Here is a 21,102-nt window from a genome sequence, read left to right as displayed (position 1 = left end):
TTAACTTACTAGAGTTTTAACCTGAACTTCAACCCTGTACTTTAAATCTTGCTACTTGATGAAGACTTTGCCAAAGGCAAATTATGCAAAAGCCAGGGTCAAAGCAAATCTCCCAGTAAAGGTGGTTTGTCTGTCTTATGTTAAATAGTCTTGGCAAAAAAAAATTTTTTTAAAGAAAACAAATATATATATATATATATATATATATATACATACACATACACATACATATAGATTACTTGAGAGCATATGTGAGTAAAAAGGCATTTAGGGTTTCCTATATATAAGGTCACCGTACATCTTTGCCTAGATAGCACAGGGAAAAATAATTAGTATTTTGTAATAACCTATAAGGGAAAAGAATCTGAAAAAGAATAACTGAATCACTTTGCTGTACACTGGAAACTAGCACAACATTGTAAATCAACTATACTTCAATTAAAAAAATAAAACAAAATATACCAAGAAAACATAAAGCTGAAGAAATGAGAAAAAAAGTACTGAAAAATAAAGTAAGGATTTAAAAGGAGCCAGATATAACTATAATATCAAATAAGTTAACATATGATTCAGTATTCTGGCCTCCCCGTGAAAGAAAGATAATAAGTTTACAAACCAAGGATCCATAAGAAGATAAAAAAATCAACTGCTCGGAAGAAACCCAACTGTTCCTGATACTAAAGTTCAGAAAGCAGCAAACCATTTCTCCTTAAGGGAAATCATAAAAGGGGTACTGCAATCCCACGAACAAAGATCATAACAACATCTTTACATCAGACTTGAAATTTTTCTACTGTATATCTCTTTCTTATAGCATCTTTTGATATTGGCTAATGGCACCCTCCAAAGCATAATTCAGAAGAGAGGAAAGTGTGAGTGATTTTACAGGAAGCTAATAACATACCATTCAGGTATGCGAATGTTGGTTCAGTCTAATCCTGGGACAGATATTAGCACACTTAATGGTCTAGAGCATTTAATGGGTATTCATCAGGCAATCATCTATAAATGTTGTTCTATTTCCCTTAACACTGATAGATATTGGGAAGAATATCTGTTTGTCTATCTATTGCCAGAAAAGAACTTAGTTGATCATTTTACACAGATCAAAAGGATTACATTTTTGTCCACTGCAGCTATATCTTACAGAAGTATCATCTATTTCTTCAATGCTGAAGAGGGAATGTAATACATTAACACATCAAGAAGCCACTGATAGTAGCAAAATGTGACAGTTTTCAAGGAAACACCTGACAGTCATGCCATATGTTTAGATGTTCATAATAAAAATGATACATCCAATATCCATCCTAAGACCACGAGGGCATGCTTTGTCACTAAGAATAACCAAGCATGAAAAGGAAATATTCTTAATGAAGTTCTGTTATAGTAACTGACAGTAGTAAATAGAACAATATTCAAGTATTGCTATTAAACATGTATTTTAAAATAGTTTCACTTGCAGCCACTATAGAAAACAGTATGGAGGTTCCTCAAAAAACTGAAAATAGAGCTACCATATGATCCAGCAATTCTACTCCTGTACATATATCTAGAGAAAACTCTAATTTTAAAAGATACATGCACCCCTATGTTCATAGCAGCACTATTTACAATAGCCAAAACATGGAAACAACCTAACTGAAGTGTCCATCTACAGATGAATGGATAAAGAAGACGTGGTGTGTGTGTGTGTGTGTGTGTGTTTATGTATTATTCAGCCATAAAAAAAGAATAAAATAGTGCCATTTGCAGCAACATGCATGGACCTAGAGACGATCATACTAAGTGAAATAAATAAGACAAAGCCAAATATCATATGCTATTACTTATATGTAGAATCTAAAATATGACACAAATCAACTTAATTACAAAACAGAAACAGACTCGAAGACATAGAAAACAAACTTGTGGTTACCAAAGGGGAAAGGACGGGGGGATAAATTCAGAGTTTGGGATTAGTAGATACAAACTACTATATATAAAATGGATAAACAACAAGGTCCTACTGTATAGCACAGGTAACTACATTCAATATCTTGTAGCAACCTAAATGGAAAAGAATATGAAAAAGAATACATATTTAAATGAATAGCTTTACTGTATATCAGAAACTAACACAACAGTGTAAATCAACTGTATTTCAAAAAAAAAAAAAGTTTTACCAAAAGACTGTTAGTACTAATAAATGAATTCATTCAAATTGAAGGATACAAAAATTAATACACAAAAATCTGTTGCATTTCTACACGCTAACAACAAACTACCAGAAAGAGAAATTAAGGAAACAAACCCATATACAATTTCACCAAAAAGAATAAAATACCTAGGAATAAATTTAACCAAGGAGGTAAAAGGCCTGCACACTGAAAACTTACACTGATGAAGGAAACTAAAGAAGACACAAATAAATAAAAATGTAGTCTGTGCTCATGGGCTGGAAGAATTAATTGTGTTAAAATGTCCATATCACCCAAAGCAATCCACAGATTTAATTCAATTCCTACCAAAATTCCAATAGCATCTTTCATAGAAATATAATGAACAATCCTAAAGTTTGTATGGAACCACAAAATATCCCAATAGCCAAAGGAATCTTGAGAAAGAAGAACAAAGCTGGTGGCATCATGCACCCTAATTTCAAACTACATTACAAAGCTACAGTAATCAAAACAGTATGGTATTAGCATAAAAATCAGACATATAGATCAATGAAACAGAAAAGAGATTCCCCAAATAAAACAAACCCACATATCTGTGGCCAATTAATTTATGACAAAGGAAGCAAGGATATACAATGAGGAAGGGATAGTCTCTTCAATAAAAGGTGCTGGGAAAACTGGACAGCCACATGCAAAATTATGAAAGTAGACTATCATATACCATGCACAAAAATTAAGGATTGAAGACTTGAATGTAGAATCCTTGACATTAGTCTTGGCAATGAGTTTTTGAATCTGACTCCAAAACCAAAGACAACAACAGCAAAAATAAACAAGTGGGACTACATCAGTCCAAAAAGCTTCTACACAGCAAAGGAAATAATAAAATGAAAAGGCAATCTCCTGAGTTGGAAAAACTGTTTGCAAAATCATGTATCTGATAAAGGGTTAATACCCAAAAACATATAAAGAACTCAATACAGTGCAATAGCAAAAACAAACAAATGAACAAAAAATCCAATTTTTAAAAAATGGGCAAAATATCTGGAGACATTTTACCAAAGAAGACATATAGATGGGAAACAGGTACATGAAAAGATGCTCAACATCACTAGTCATCAGGGAAATGCAAATCAATATCACAATGAGATATCACCTCACACTTGTTAGAATGGCTACCATTGAAAAGACAAGAAATAACAAGTGTCGGCAAAGAAGTAAAAAAACAAAAGGGAACCTTTATGTACTGTTGGTGGGAATGTAAATTGGTGCAGCCACTATGGAAAACAGTATGAAGGTTCCTCAAGAAATTAAAAATAGAACTACCATATGATCCAGTAATTCCATTTCCGGGTGCATTTTTTCAATAGCCAAGGTATGGAAACAATCTAAGTGTCTGATGATGGATGAATGGATGTGAGATATACATATATATACCTTGAAGGCACTATACTAAATGAAATAAGTCTGAAAGAGAAAGACAAATGCTGTATGATCTCAACTATATGTGGAATTAAACAACAGCAATGAAAACAACAAAAGGAACCCATACATACAGAGAACAGATTGGTGGTTGCCAGTGATAGGAGACAGAGGATGGGAGAAATGGGTGAAAGGGGCCAAAAGGTACAAATTTCCAGTTATAAAATAATTAAGTCATGGGGATGTAATGTGCAGGGTGGTGACTATAGTTAATAATACTATAGTGCATATCTGAAAGTTGCTAAGAGGGTAGATCTTAAAAGTACTCATTAGAAGAAAAAATATTTGTAACTATGTATGTTAACAAATGTTATCAAGACTTATTGTGATGATCACTTCACAGTATATACAAATATTGAATCATTATGTTGTACACCTGGAAATAATACAATGTTATATGTCAATTATACCTCAATAAAAAAAGAAAGGTTTGAAAATATGAGTACAGAACTCTATTTTTTAATACAGATTTATCAAAGAACCTGAAAGAAGTTCCAGGAAAAATATACATAATAATTGAAATGAAAAATCCAGTGGATGAATTTATAATGGATTAGACACAGCTGAAGAGAAAATTAATGGACTAATAATTCTTTTTTTTTAACTGATAAATGGTATTATTCCTTCCACAGAAAACATTAGAGAAACTCTGAGCCAAAAATGTATGCTGACTTTCTGCACAAAGTGTAAAGGTTTTTTTTTTTTTAAATTATGTGTAACACAGACAAAATTATTTAAGTCAATAAGTTTTTAAGGAATTTCACATGTTCTGATTCTTTCCACTGCCAATCACCTTAGTTCCTCCAAACTCATAACCTTCAAGATAAAATAGCCCTTTCAAAAAGAAGTTGTCATGTGAGTCAGCCCACAATTCTTTTAGTTAGGTTTCTTTGATGTCCAATGGAATATAGACACACTTCAAAATTCCCCACCTGTAACCTTCGGGATCCAATTTCCTCAAGTGATTTACTTTAGGACCATGTTTAGGGTCGGGAGATGGATCTGCCTGGTTCTGAATTTGACATCCTCTAAAAATGAATAAGATTCAAATCATATTCACTCCTAAGCCATCACACCATAGAAGAGTACAGATCATTGGGATATGCCAATACCTAAGATAAAAAAAAGTTTGACTGTTAGGTTTTTCATAGTTTACTTGGCAGCTCTGTCTTGTACTTCTTTCCCACAGATCTAACAAGTAGTTCCATGAGTAAAGGAAAGTACGCAGTTACTCTGAGGCGTTTCCAACAATGTAGGTTTACAGAAAAAGCCCCATCAGGATAGACCTCGACAAGATAATTCTTAAGAAACAATCCAATAGGAAGTCCTGACAAAGATATGGAAAACAAGCTAAGGTTAAAAGACATGAAAGATAGTGTGTGAAGGTCTAACATATAAAACTTGGAGTTCCAGAAGGAGATGACTGTAGAAATAAAGGGGCAGAGGGACCCTTCAAACAAATAATGGCTGGCATTTTCCAAGAATTGCTAAAAGACACCAAAACTCAGTTCTAAGAAGCACAATAAATTTCAAATAAGATAGGGCTTCCCTGGTGGCGCAGTGGTTAAGAGTCCGCCTGCCGATGCAGGGGACACAGGTTCGTGCCCCGATCCGGGAAGCTCCCACATGCTGCGGGGCGGCTGGGCTCCTGAGCCATGGCCGCTGAGCCTGCGCGTCCGGAGCCTGTGCTCCGCAACGGGAGAGGCCACAACGGTGAGAGGCCCGCGTACCGCAAAAAAAACAAAAAAACATATTACCTTTAATGGTGCTCTGGATAATGTTTATATTCACCATAGATTTAAACATCTTCAAACATTTGAAACTTTATTTATATATTTAATATTATGAATACTTTAATAGCGTTACAGATAGACCTTACTGAGCACTTAAATTACTGTTAACATCAAATATATTTAAATTATAATGTGAAGAAATAAAACATTTATATATTAAGCACTCTGATAATGTTTACAAGCTTACTAAGACTCAATTTAAAATCATGGTTCTCAAATGTAAAATAGATAGCTAGTGGGAAGCAGCTGCATAGCACAGGGAGATCAGCTCAGTGCTTTGTGGCCACCTATAGGGGTGGGATGGGGAGGGTGGGAGGGAGACACAAGAGGGAGGGGATATGGGGATGTGTGTATATGTATAGGTGATTCACTTTGTTATAATGCAGAAGCTAACACACCACTGTAGAGCAATTACACTCCAATAAATAAATTATTAGTCATAAAAAAATCATGGTTCTAAATTAATTATTAAAATTAAAATTTTGAATAATTAAGTTAGAATTAAAGTCACAGGCTAATCTATTTTTTATAATAATCCAAATGTTAAATATTGTAGGTACAATTTTTTACAAATCCTTTTTTATATAAATATTAATACAATGAGATAAATACCTCTTTTACTTCATGATAAAACTTTCTAAGCGTTTGACAAATGCTTACTCCCAAGGAAATAATTATTTCAGTCCCCACAATGTAACCTTGGAGTTGACTTCCCAGTGTTCTACAGCTCTCAAAATGACCAGAAATTCAAGCTAAGAGGCTGACTGCACTGTTGACACCCTCAGAGGAACTCTGAACACTTTATACTTTCCATGTCTATGACTTTATAACCCCAAAGAGGCAAGTTCCAACACCTGAAATTCAAGTTTTACAGTATCTCCCCACTCACAGCTGTCTTAGATATATCATTTGATTGGATTTTAAATTTATTTGGCCCTTAAGACATATTTTCACTTTATCTTCAAAAACGTTTGTTTCCCCTTGTACAGATTTTTTTTTTTACTGTTTCATAGGCTTAGAAACATTATAATGACACATTCAGTTGTATTATGGTCATCACACATGGATCTCACACAACACACAACTGTGTTGTCACAATTTCCAAGGCCATTCTTCCTAAGTCGTTTTAAGGCAATTTATTTTTCCAGTTTTCCCCAGAAATGCATGAAAGAAATGACTAAAACTTAAGAGTAAAGTCAGAAAATACGTTTTTACTACTGCAAAGTTATACCATTGCCACTCCTCTTATTCCTGAAGTGAAATGTAATCCTTACTGTCTGTATTAGTATCTGGATCATATTTAATTGTTAATGAGTTTTTTTAATTTATCTGTTTATCATGTTTAAGATATCCAAAACAAAATTAAGGATCTGCCAAATGGTTGATCATATATAAAATAAAGATAAAATGATTTGGAGATGCCCCCATAAAATCAAGTAAAAAGCATTTTTTGACCCAAATTACTGAACCTCCTCCAAAAAATAATACTCCACAGTCTTTCCAGTTTTAAAGGTCATTGACATTTTTAAAAATAAGTTTAGCACTAGCTAATGTAAAAGAATAATGAAGGGTACTGAAAGACCGAACAAAAATCACACATACACGTGAACACACACATGTGCATGCATACACACACACACAACTTGAAGAGACCAAGGGCTGATTCCCATCCTTTCATTAATAATTGACAGCATCATTGCTCTTGGTCTATCATTTGCCAGAGAAAATATTTTAACTCTGTAACATAAATTATAGGTTTTATTTGTTGGAAATTGATCTAGTAAAGAACTTTTATGACAGTTCTCAGGTACCTAACTTGCTTTTGAATTTTGGTATATCATTAAAAATACATGGTTCCTAATGAATGGGTATATGAGCCACTTCTAAGTTAAATGTGGCACTGTAGTAGATAATTACTACAATGAGGTACCACCTCACACTGGTTAGAACGGCCATCATCAAAAAATCTACAAACAATAAATGCTGGAGAGGGTATGGAGAAAAGAGAACCCTCCTACACTGTTGGTGGGAATGTAAGTTGGTACAGCCATCATGGAGAACAGTATGGAGGTTCCTTAAAAAACTAAAAACAGAGCTACCACATGATCCAGCAATCTTACTCCTGGGCATATATCTGGAGAAAACCATAATCTGAAAAAAATACATGTACCCCAATGTTCATTGCAGCACTATTTACAATAGCCAGCACATGGAAGAAACCTAAATGTCCATCGATGGAAGAATGGATAAACAAGATGGGGTATATATATATACAATGGAGTATATATGGCTATATATTAAGTCATAAAAAATAATGAAATAATGCCATTTGCAGCAACATGGATGGACCTAGGGACAGTCATACTGAGTGAAGTAAGTCAGACAGAGAAAGACAAATATCATATGATATGGCTTATATGTGGAATCTAAAAATATGGTACAAATGAACCTATTTACAAAATAGAAATAGAGTCCCAGGTGTAGAAAACAAACTTATAGTTACCAAGGGGGTAAGGGATAAATTGGGAGATTGGGATTGACATACACACACTACTATATCTAAAATAGATAACTAATAAGAACCTATAGTATAGCACAGGGAAGTCTACTCAATACTCTGTAGTGACCTATATGGAAATAGAATCTAAAAAAGAGTGGATACACGTGTATGTATAACTGATTCACTTTGCTGTATGCCTGAAACTAATACAACATTGTAACTCAACTATACTCCAATAAAAATTAATTTAAAAAAATACATGGTTCCTAATAAATGGTATATGAGTCATTTCTAAGTTAGATAATCACCCAAGATTTACAGCAGGAGAATCACAATTATGCAAGGGGTGGGGGGCAGGGGGAATTGAAGAGGAGGAAGGAAAATGATAATTTTATTTCTGGGAAACACTTCCTTCTCAAAAAAACCAAAATTATCTAAAAAAGCTAAAAGCAACTGTTCTGTATTTTCATTTACGAAGTTAAGAGATGATATTGTTACACAGCTATTACTTAAAATTAAAACAATTTTAAAACCGTTCCCTTTAATTTTCCACATTTCCCCTGCCCCCAGTAAAGGTATTTTCATTTTGGAACAATTCTAAGGCAACAATTGATGGCTTTTAAAATCACAATTGAACCACTGATCCTTATTAGAACTTGCTATATTTTCACTAAAATGTTATTAAATTCATTTCTATATTTCAGTATTATGAGTCAGCTAATATACAAAAATCCGTATGAGATTGTTTAGATTTAACTTACTATAAAATCCTAAAATTTCATAACAGTCATTATTAGGCTTTGCAATAAAAGTTAAAATTCTTCCTTTCTCAAGTCAGGTAGTAGATTTTAGTGTTTTATCCAAAGACGTATTTTAAATCCTTAATGAAGAAAAAAAAAAGCTAGTTTAAGGGCTTCCCTGGTGGCTCGGTGGTTGAGAGTCCGCCTGCCGATGCAGGGGACACGGGTTCGTGCCCCGGTCCGGGAAGATCCCATATGCCGCGGAGCGGCTGGGCCCGTGAGCCATGGCCGCTGAGCCTGCGCGTCCGGGGCCTGTGCTCCGCAGCGGGAGAGGCCACAACAGTGAAAGGCCCGCGTACCGCAAAAGAAAAAAAAAAAAAAATGCTAGTTTAAAAGGTAAATTATCTTCTAAATAAAGTGAGAATAATAGAATATACTGCAAACAAAACAGACTAGAAGTCAGAAAAAATAACCTGTTAAATAAAATTTAACTGATAAAGTTTCACTGATATAAATTAGAATATAGGGTGATTGTTAGTGAAAATGGTTCTCTTCATTAACATGAAGCCAAGAATGATTTTATATTACAATATAAACAGTTTTAGGATTTTCTTTATTCTTATGGCATCTGAATACTGATGGTTTATAAACCAATTAAATTTCTGTTCATATCCTATGCTAATAAAATACACAACTATTATTTTTCTTTTTGGAATTATCTTGTTTTTAGTACAATAAGTAGAAATCTGGAGGGAAACAAAATTAGAATATACAAAATTCTCCTAATAGGAATTAGCATCTTTAGAGGAGCCTCATATTAAATCTGGCACCACTGCCTTTAGGACACTTGAAATAATAAACTCAGCATATGTGTCCCATTACACAACTATTTTTTAACACTAGTCTTTCACAACAGAGTTGAGTAAACTTTTATGATTATATTTTTGTTGAGAGGGATTGATAGAATTTACACATTTAAACATGTATAAACTACTATTTCCTTCTTTAGGAGTTAACTGGTGAGTTTTTCCTCTTGTATATCATTCACATCATAAACCAAGAAAGAAATTTTAGAAAATCCATATGGAAAATATATATAATTTAAGGCTCTATGTTATATCCTTAACAAATGGACTAAGAATATATATTCTTATATATATTCTTTTATATATATAAAAAATATATACATTTTGAGATGAAAGAGGAGATTCCAAGCTACCTGTGAATATTACTGACCAAGTGGAACAATCTCATCTCTAGCCCTCATCACTACATTAGATTATCCATCCTACAATTTGCTTATTGCTATTTTTAGAGAAATTTGACGTACCAGTAGAAATTTATCATCCAAATCTTCATGTGAAAAAGGTAGTCAATGAAGATAAGTTTCAGCTTTCAGACTTAGCCTTGGAAATCAAGTAAGTCAATTCAATTACTCAAGAGTTTATGTGCCTCATATGTGCCAACACTATTGATTGTCAAGGATATAATAATGTATAAGACATGGACACTGACCTCCAGAAATCTCACAAGTAATTTGTGAATATCCTTTCTGTTTGTGTGTTTGTTTATTTGACTACAAACTCACTATTTACGTGTGCAACCAAGTGAAACATTCTTTATTAGAGTCGTGAGAAATTAATTGTTCCTGGCACTAGACAAAGCTGCCTTGGCCTTGAAAGTGATTGCAGATCAAAAGTACTTAGGCAGGACAGCCAACTATTTGGCAAATTAAATTAAGAAATTGGGAACCTTTACTCTCATGTAAATATGAAAAATACACAAAATGTGGTTTCAATGCAAGTGAGATGAGAGACGGCTTGCTATTTAACTGACAAGTGACCCATTTTCCCACGTCTTTCCATCATCAGACAATTTTTCCTTGCTTTTCTACTACCAAGCAGACAACGTTAATTTCATAGAATTATGCACCAACCTCAGGATGCTGTAACCCAAGGGATTCTAGTTAGAATTAAAGTATTCAGTATAAAGGGTAGTATAGCAAAAAGGGACTGGGACTTTTCAGCATCTGGGACAGTACCATAGGGCCAGAAAGAGAGGAAATATTTCATAAGAGAATGAAAATGAGAAATCTTCCAGTGGAGTGTTTCCCAAATTTTTCTGAAATGTTGAACTGTGACATAATAATATATTATTTTTTCAAAACTGGGAGAATTAACTGTTTTGGGGAGGGATAATAATAATAGACGTCTTCCTGTATGTCTGATCCTATTTTAAACATTTTACATGGCTAAACTTGTTTACTCCTCCCAACAATACTATGATGTAGGTTGGCATTACTTTCCCTATTTTATAGATAAGGGTACTGAAATTAAATGACTTGCCCAAGATCACACACCTGGTACACCGCAGATCCAGGATTCCAAGCCAGATATCCTAACTCCAGAACCTATGCTCTTTTTTTTTTTTTTTTTTTTTTGGCGGTACGCGGGCCTCTCACTGTTGTGGCCTCTCCCGTTGCGGAGCACAGGCTCCGGACGCGCAGGCTCAGCGGCCATGGCTCACGGGCCCAGCCGCTCCGCAGCATGTGGGATCTTCCCGGATCGGGGCACGAACCCGCGTTCCCTGCATCGGCAGACGGACTCTCAACCACTGCGCCACCAGGGAAGCCCCAGAACCTATGCTCTTAATCATTCCTCTGTGACATAATAAGGAAGACAGTTTAAGTTACAGTCAGTATGTTTTTAAATATTTTATCATAAAATTCCTTTTAATACTCTATGTATTTAAAGTTAATCGTAACTTGCACAGAAAATTACTTTCTTCTATTTAACAAGTGGTCCGTGCCACTTTATTTTAAGCATAATTTATTATGACTATTATTATTTGAGATAAAGCACAACTTATAAAAGATTTTTAAATTAAATATTACATTGTATTAAGTTTGGAAGCCAAACGAACATTATAAAAATGTAGAGTGAAACTTAACTATGTACTACAGTCTCAAAATAGTACAAACCTGTTTTCAATATCTGATGTTTAGGGGTCTTGTACTTTATTCATAAAAAATCCTTTGGTATAAATTTGTAATGTTTGTGTGTTATTTCTAGATGATGACATAATAGAGATTTTAGGGTGTTATCTTCAAGCACTTCTTCACAAATAATCCATTATATTTACAGAGGCTTTATACCTCCCAAATGAAAAGCCAAACAATATAATTTTTACTATATTTTTCCTTCTACCATTGTTTGCCAACAGCAAAAAAACTAGGTCTTGACATTTTAAAAGGTAGTTTTAAGGCAAATTCAAACAAAATATTAGGTTCTATAGTGACAAAAAATAAGATCAGTAGTTGTCATAGGCTGGGGCTGGGATTGGAATAGACAAAAAGTGATACCAAGAAACTTTCAGAGGTGATAGAAATGTTCTTTACTTGATTGTGGTGGTATCAAAACTCATCAAAGAGTACTCTTTAAATAGATATAGTTTATTGTACGTAAATTATACTGTGATAACATTGACAAAATGGGGAGAAATTTTTATTTTATAACGTGTAGAATAAGCTTATGAAACTCACTTCTCCAAGGAATATTTTCAACCTGAAAGGTTAAATAATAAAAAATCACAATGTCACAATAAAATAAATTCAGGAAAGGTTAAAGTTCAATACATTAGAGATACTGTGGCAAAAGTATCTAAAAATTTTGACATTGACATTGTAAATAACAACTGGGCTTGAATAAATTCACCTGGGTCATCACTACAGAGGCAAAACACTAAGTTAGTAATACTCTATCCACTAAAGTATTTATATAGGAAGAACAGGTTACATGGAGAAAAATCTAATTAATCGCTCAATTTATAACCTCAGTTTATTTATTATGAAAAATCTATAGTTAAAAATCTCTGGTACAACACTTTTTGACCTCTTAATGCCACTAACCCCCACTACACCCTGTTCTGCATCACCAAAGAAGAAAGGGGGATACGTAGCTTTTGAAAAACACAGTCCATATTCATGCTGACAATCATTTATGATGTGTGTTTTATACAATGTAAATGAAGCATAAAATAGCCAACAGATTTCACTTTCATTGCTACCATATTTTCCATTTAACTAGCAAACTGGGGCAAAGAGATGGAATTACTACAGTTTAGCAACATCTCCAGTTCTCTCAGTGACTAATCAATTACCATATTAGATTCCTTTGTAAATTGCCTACTTTTCCAGTGATTATTTACTGCTTATTTGAAGGCACTAAAGCCTTTAACAAAAAGTTAAAATGGTCAGGAGAGTAGCCACCATCTCCCCAGTGAGGGTTGGTTTCTGCAGTTGTTGTTTTTCATGAGTGAGCTACTTCCTCACTACTACAGATTTTTGTTTTGTTTTGTGTTGCCCAAGTTAAGCGATGTTAGAAAACTGATAGCTGAGTCCTTGATGATCAAGGTTTCAACAGTAACTTGTTAACTGACCTCAGGCATCCAATGAGATACATGGATATCCAACAAAAATTTACTCTGTGTGTGTGTGTGTGTGTGGTCTATATGTGTGTGTATGTCACAGTTTCTGAACACCAGCGTGTTTTCCTTATATTGAACAACAGAAAATGTGTCCTAAGTGGGGCGCAAACGTGTCAGGAAGAAGCACCATCCATTATTCTGCAAGAAGTAGGATTAAAAATATGATGTGACATACGTTTGGGTCCCTCAGTCTAGTGTCAGTGAATGAGGAGGAAACCATATAAGCAAGTTTCTCAGCATATCATGCCATGGGATTCTGAACTATCCATCCTCAGTTCCACCTGAGAACTACACTTCATTTATCTGTATCCAATATTGAGCTTTCAGAAAAGATTTAGTTTGAAAAACAAGTTGGCTGTTGAAAGTGTTTGTAAACTACAATTCCATGATACACTCACCAGACCCAGGGTACCCATGAGTTTTAGATGCATAGGTTTTAAGTTGCCCTGGCATAGAGTGCCTTGCAATTTTATTAGCAGGAAAGGGCAAATGTATCCCAGAAGCCTGTGACTCATGAATGAGCATTCCAGAGAAAACACTGGTTTGATCAATTTAACTTCATACTGGAGATTATCAGTGAGGGCAAAATTGTCAAAGAGAACCAAGAATAAATTAATCCAGCCTGGTCAGTATACAAGAAAGGACAGGGGTTAGGAAAGCATAGTGCAGGAAGATTCTAAATGAAATAATGACATAAACAATTTCTCCCCTGTCTACCCACATTTCATCACTATTATATCTAATATCCCACTCTTCAAAGAGCAGCATATGCCAAGGGGGAGGGGGGTGGGGGAGGGATGGACTGGGAGTTTGGGATTAGCAGGTGCAAACTATTATACAGAGACTAGATAAACAACAAGGTCCTACTGTAGAGCACAGGGAACCCTATTCAATATCCTGTGATAAACCATAATGAACTGAAGCGCTCTGCTGTACAGCAGAAATTAACACAACATTGTAAATCAATATACTTGAATAAAATAAATTTTTTTTTAAAAAAGAGCAGCATAAATCCCTTTGTCTCTCAGGGCTGATGGTGGACAAAGATATCCAGCTCTGTTTGTCATCCATCCTGCTAAAAAAGATGAGAAGTTCTTTGATGATAAAAGCGTTTCAGCAAGTAGAATTTAACACACAATACAGTGGTAGCCTGAAAAATCCCTGGACTTCTCATTCTGTTTACTGACTGGGTGGATGCTACCTGAGGTAGCCACAGGTGGGTTTTTAGAGATCCATGTTCACCCATGCATGTACATGTATGTGTGTACTCACCTATGTATATACGAACATCCACTAGAAGAGAAAGAAGGGACTTAGGTAAGCAGACGAGAGAACCGGGCACTGAATCCCAAGCATGCCAGCATCTCTTTATATGTAGTTGCATCTAGCGGACTTGACAGAATAATTCAAAAATGAAAAAACAAGAACAAAAACAAACCTTGAAATCTACATACTCTCTCCAGCTGGAGCTGGATAACCGCCAATTCTACCATAAGCTGCTTTGTCAATGCAAGAGGAATAAAGCAGGGAAGATGTATTTCATCTTTAGTGGAGCCACGTGACTGTAAGAATCAACTCGTCCATCATGTTCCATCACTGAGAAATTTAGTAAACAGTAGCAGAATAAAGAGTCGATAAATGGGCTTGCATAATACCTTGGCTTTTACTTGCTGTGCTTTTAATTTGGTAAATAAATGCCTTCCACTGGGTGCGCACCCTAGAGGCCAGGCAATGATGTGGATTAAGTACTCTGTTGGCTCTGCACAGTGGAATGCATCTCAGAGGTCTAGCTCACTATAATGGTTCTGGACCATTCAGCCGAAATCTCCCTGCTGTTTAATTTCAAACACTAAAAAGGGGCATGCAGGGGCAACAAGACTCAGAAGTTAAAAATACCACTTTTTAATAGTTGTAAGTCTGCTCCCTGTACAAGAAAGAGATAGATGCCTTCAAGGTAAGAATACAAGCATATGGATGCTTACAGAAGACCTTCAGAGGATAGTTTACTTATTATATTAAGTTAACCTGAAAACAAGTCTGCTAGTGTAATACCGGAAAGCAATATTTAGCAAAGGAAAGATCCCACTGTTCTCCTACTTGGTTTCACAAAAGTAATGCAAGAAGTTTTCTGCATGATTATTTTCTACATTGTGAATTCTACGATCACTCAGAGGAGAAAAGAAAACCTTCACAGAGGTTTCCGTGGCTCCTTTATTCTCCTTATTTCATCCATATTTTGTGAATCTGTGCTGGTCAGATTATATTTAAAGTATCACTTTTTTTTTTTAACCCTTCCCCCTCCCAGTGTCCTCAAGTCCATTCGCTACATCTGCGTCTTTATTCCTGTCCTGCCCCTAGGTTCTTCAGAACCATTTTTTTTTAGACTCTATATATATGTGTTAGCATACAGTATTTGTTTTTCTGACTTACTTCACTCTGTCTTACAGTCTCTGGGTCCATCCACCTCACTACAAATAACTCAATTTCATTTCTTTTTATGGCTCAGGAATATTCCATTGTATATATGTGCCACATCTTCTTTATCTTTTCATCTGTCGGTGGACACTTAGGTTGCTTCCATGTCCTGGCCATTGTAAATAGAGCTGCAGTGAACATTGTGGTACATGACTCTTTTTGAATTATGGTTTTCTCAGGGTATATGCCCAGTAGTGGGATTGCTGGGTCGTATGGAAGTTCTATTTTTAGTTTTTTAAGGAACCTCCATACTGTTCTCCATAGTGGCTGTATCAATTTACATTCCCACCAACAGTGCAAGAGGGTTCACTTTTCTCCACACCCTCTCCACCATTTGTTGTTTATAGATTTTTTGATGATGGCCATTCTGCCTGGTGTGAGGTGATACCTCATTGCAGTTTTGATTTGCATTTCTCTAATGATTAGTGATGTTGAGCATCCTTTCATGTGTTTGTTGGCAATCTGTATATCTTCTTTGCAGAAATGTCTGTTTAGGTCTTCTGCCCATTTTTGGATTGGGTTGTTTGGTTTTCTGATATTGAGCTGCATGAGCTGCTTGTAAATTTTGGAGATTAATCCTTTGTCAGTTGCTTCATTTACAAATATTTTCTCCCATTCGGAGGGTTGTCTTTTCGTCTTGTTTATGTTTAAAAAATATGGAACGCTCCACGGATTTGCGTGTCATACTCGCACAGGGGCCATGCTAATTAAAGTATCACATTTAATATATAGTCCTTGAAGTCCATTCAGAGGAAAGTAAAGAAACTTAGAACCATGTTTTCTGAGGAACACTTGAAAGAACTCAGAATCACTCAATCTAAAAAGAAAAGGCAGGTGGAATATATTGATGGAAGTGGGAGTGTCATGGCCAAAATCCTTATTTTCAAATACTTGAAGGGTTGTCATGTTTAGATGCTTTCAAAGGGTAGAAGTTACAGAAATAAATATTTCAGTTAAATTAAAGGGGAAAATGAGCCGTTTAGACATGAAATGGACTGGCTTAGGAGGTGGTGAAATTCCTATCATTGGTGTTGCTAAAAAATAAACTAGAGGATTAAATGTCAGGATATTCAAAAGGATGTGCAAAAATCATATTAGAGGTTAGTCTAAATGGTTTTGAGGTCTCTTCCAACCCTGAGAGGGTTAGAAAACAGGTCATGGTAATGTCACCAGAAAGCAAATCTTCACAAGCACACAGCCTGCCCATCTAATCTCTCTGAAGTGGGGAGCAGGGGAAGGGGTAGAAGGAAAGGAAGCCGATGACTAGAAAAGTAGTCAATAGGAGGAATTCAACTGGTTCTGAGGCAGAAGAATCAGAGCCCTAGAGAAACACACTGTCCTTGAGCAAGTCAATCTGACCTTCTCAAGCACAGTCTTGTTCAAATTTCTATAAACACTTACTTAACTCATGGGCATGCTGGGTAGCTTACCATAATCCTGAGGTGACATGGTATACAGAGCACAGCAGTGTTTTAACCTGGGGGTCTCCGAGTGTATATACATCAGCATTTACCACATTTTGTGGCTGGATAAACAGAAGCACCAAGAAGCTTAAAAGCGTAGCTAAAAGAATAATGCATTTAGCCAGGGGCTGAAACAGAACCTTCCCAGATTTCTGCCTTTTTACTGACTGTTGCGACACAGAGAGTTAAACAAGTAATGGGCATCCAAGGGGGCAGAAGGCAGAGTGAAGACAACTTCCCCGGCACTCACCTCTGCTAGAAGAGGGGCAGTTTCAACTCTGTACTTGACCACCCACACTCTAAACAAATAGCCCCGTGGGACTTCCCTGGCAGTCCAGTGGTTAAGACTCCGCACTTCCATTGCAGGGGGCGCGGGTTCGATCCCTGGTCGGGGAACTAAGATTCCACATGCCTCACGGTGCAGCCCACCCCCCCAAAAATAGCCCCACTAACCACTATCCCACAACCAAGGGGTAAATGGAGAGAAAAAGTTAGCACTCCTATAAAATTCACTGTTTAAGTTACAGCAGCTAATACGTCAATCCCTTGCTTAATATAAAAACAAATTTGTTATCTGCTGAGTTAAAAAAAAGAGCAGTTAGAGTGGGGGAGAGGCGTGAGGCCTAGGCCCCCCTCAGGAGGCTCATGTGCGAAGCTGAACCTGAAAGTCACTGCCAAAATCACGCACAGAACTTCGTAAACAGGTGCTGAGACCTCACCCCAGGCTTACCAAGTCAAAGCCTCTACGAATGAGGTCTAGGAAAGCTTATTTTGTAAAAGCTTTATAGATGATTTTGCAGCTCACGCAAGAATCCCGGGGTTTGTATCTCATTCCTAGACAGATACCCTAGGTCTGACAGGTCCAATGTGGTAGCCACATGAGTTACTGAGCCTTTGAAACATGTTAATCCAAACTGAAATGTGTTGTACATGTGAAAGACACACCAGAGTCCCCAAACTTAGTACTAAAGAGATTGTAAAAGATTGACTGCATGTTGAAGCGATAATAATATTTTGGATATATCCTGTCAAATAAAATATATCATTAAAATTACTTCCTCTTGTTCCTTTTTATTTTTTAATGGGGTAAATAAAAAATTAAATATATGACACTGGTACTCTATTAATTACCTAGTTATATAGGTGCTGTATTAATTATCTCTTACATTCCTATAGACTTCTGCATTTTCAAAGTGTGTGCTTTGCCATCCACTGTCTCACTTGCCACATTATCCATACAAAAGCTCAACCAAAGGAAATCACTCAAGCTCACTCAGAACTACTATCCTCTTTATTAACTTCTTTCAGTTTATAAACTCCTTGCTGCTATCTTATGTCCTAACTGACTCCAGCTCGAGCTCTTTACTTTCAATTAAAGCCAACAGCAGTCACCCTTCATACTTCTGTAGAAAAGATGCTACCTAGTTTTCCATCCTTCAGGAGATATTTTCCAATGGCTGTATCTTCAAAATATGGCACCTATTAAAAATTAGTCATAATTACTAATCTGGCGACCAACCGTTACTTGCCTGAAGTGGTGTTAGCTCAAGTATTTGTCACCTTCCTATGTATTGTACCCAATCATTGACAATTTGAGTCAATTTCTATGCCCATGAGTCTACTAATCAACAGAAGGAAAGAAATAAGTCATATGGTTTCTAACCTGAATGAAGAAGACCTCTGCTCGTACGTGTAAGAGATGACCTAGATCTATCATCTAGAGTAGAAGCAGTGACAAGATGGGGAGAGAGAGGACATTTCAGAGAGAAGAAATGTTCAAGAGGGAAGGTCAGCGGGCTGCTGTGATAATGGCATCTGTAGGGCACGACATAACCAGCCTGGCTCCTGTGAATGTACTTAAAGACACACGAGCAGTGACAGTGGTTCGTGTGTGTGTGTGTGTGTGTGTGTGTGTGGATCAGTACAATCTGAGGTGGTGCCCTGCTCAGTACAACCACCTTATACGTTCTTGCATCACCTTATATGTTCTTGCATCACCAACTGAACTATAAGCACAGGTCTCCACGCAGGTGGAATTACCTCCTGCCATAAAAGTGACCAAACCACCAAACCACTGGCTAAGTCACACTGCAGCTGCTTCTCAGAAGCAAAAGTATCATTCATTTCCACTTGATGGAGGTCAGTTTTTTTTTTTGTTTTTTTTTTTTTTTTGGCCGTGTCACAGCATGCGGGATCTTACGTCCCCGACCAGGGATCGAACCCGTGCCCCTTGCAGTGGAAGTGCAGAGTCTTAACCACTAGACCGTCAGGGAAGTCCTGGAGGTCAGTACTGAAGGAAGAGTGACAAGACCTGGATTGCAGCACCAGCCATTCAAATAGTAACCGTATAATCCAAAGCAAGCCACTAAAACATGGAAGCTTTGTGTCCACCTCGTGGGATATTTATTTGAGAGCCTCAAATAAGACATTTGCACTCTTCACCACTTTAAGTTCCTAGGATCACAGCACAGCAGACATGAAGGAGCATGGACATTGGAGGTAAACAAGTAAATCATAAATCACTGCTTCTCAGTCTCGGTTCCCAAACTTCAAAAGAGAGAAAACGCCATGTAACTCATGTAGTTATGCAAATTAAATGCGATCATTTGTATAAAGCATCTGGCACATAGTATGCACTCAATAAATAACAGGGCTCTTCTTCCTATTATTATTATTCCAAGTGATGTCAAGCCGCATCCAAATAAATATGCACACAAAATTAGCATTGGTTTTAGTCAAATATGAACAAATAATTATCTGTGTGCCTATATACTGAAATTTATAGGGAAGCAGAATGGCAACGTTCATGGGAGCATCTGTCACTGTATATTATGGAGGCGATTCTTCCATTTGTGAGTGCTAGAGTCCAATGAGTGGTCTCCCACTAGACATGGCAACTAAGTTGCTAGACCGTCACTAACAATGGAAGATTGGTTCTTTAGAGAACAGTCAAGCCCCCGCTCACATCAGGACCACTTTGAAAACCCTCGGTTCAGCAAAACAAAGAGTAACTGAGAGAATGGTCTCCCGATGAAACTCAGTCCGCTCCAAGTTCTTTCTAAGCATGACACGTCTTTACGAGACATTCTTCTGTTCTGCCATTTCCACAGAGTTCTAATAACAGCGGCCCAACTGCAGCCATCACTGTGTATCACACACTCACGGGAAAGGGGCCATATTGAGATCTGTTATAACTGGCGGTAACTTGGAGAGTGTAAGGGCATGGGTCGCTATACTTGAAACAGCTCCGACAATCCTGGTGCATATACACTCAACCATACACAAATAACCACTGCAAAGGTAAAAGAACCAGAAAGTCAATGTTGAAAAAGTGTGCTTTTAATGGACATGAAGAAGGCAGAAGGTACATTACCCTGTTCAAAGTTTGATTTTTATCTTGTATCTTCCAGGGGTCTTCAATGAAAATTTCTTTATTCAGAAAGGCCCACTACAGATAGATAGGTAGGGAGAGAGAGATATATATATGCCAAGTTTAAATCTTCTTTTTCACCATTTTAAAAGCTAAATGATGGTATAAAGAAAAGTTTAGTCAAAAGTGATCTAAAACTGAAGGGCAGGGTTATACACATATATGTGTATATCTGATAAAGAAATCTTTTTGGCTGTAAAAATACATGCTTATAAGAAACGAATAACTCAATCAATATTGAAGCGTATAAATTAAAAACACTAGTGTGTATACAAAGCTGCTGCCAAGTAACAAATGGATAAATGACAAAAAATTCCCAGTCTGAAAGCATAATTTCAAAGTCTCTAAAAGCAGGAGACGTACTCATTCCATGAATTGCTTCAGTAGGGATCTGATGTGTATGTGTCAACAAAGTGCCTTCCTTCCTAAACCCTATTTATTCCCCAATACTAGGAATTCCCTTCTCCCCTTTCCAGTACAGTTATTAGGTGAGGTCTTGAGGCCAATGTCACAGCTGACTCTCCAGGCAAGGCTGGCAGATCGGGGGCAAGTCTCCCCTCCCAGTACAGAGG

The 21,102-nt window shown here is 36.5% G+C and overlaps 1 non-coding gene and 1 pseudogene across 1 annotated transcript; both read right to left on the bottom strand.

Moving 5' to 3' along the window:
- Positions 1-4,807: 4,807 nt before the first annotated feature.
- Positions 4,808-4,936, bottom strand: LOC115803242 (small nucleolar RNA SNORA18). Its single transcript, XR_004023924.2, has one exon. It is a non-coding gene; the product is annotated as a small nucleolar RNA SNORA18 (small nucleolar RNA).
- Positions 4,937-16,287: 11,351 nt separating this feature from the next.
- LOC115803236 (U6 spliceosomal RNA) lies at positions 16,288-16,382 on the bottom strand (annotated as a pseudogene).
- Between the last annotated feature and the right edge of the window lie 4,720 nt (positions 16,383-21,102).

This window comes from Delphinapterus leucas, chromosome 21, assembly GCF_059928025.1.
Source record: "Delphinapterus leucas isolate spDelLeu-1000000601 "Yukka" chromosome 21, BTC_Dleu_Yukka2, whole genome shotgun sequence".
In the NCBI taxonomy this organism is placed as follows: domain Eukaryota; kingdom Metazoa; phylum Chordata; class Mammalia; order Artiodactyla; family Monodontidae; genus Delphinapterus; species Delphinapterus leucas.
The sequence above is the reverse complement of the archived record's forward strand: the minus strand, read 5'-3'. Positions and strand labels throughout refer to the sequence as shown.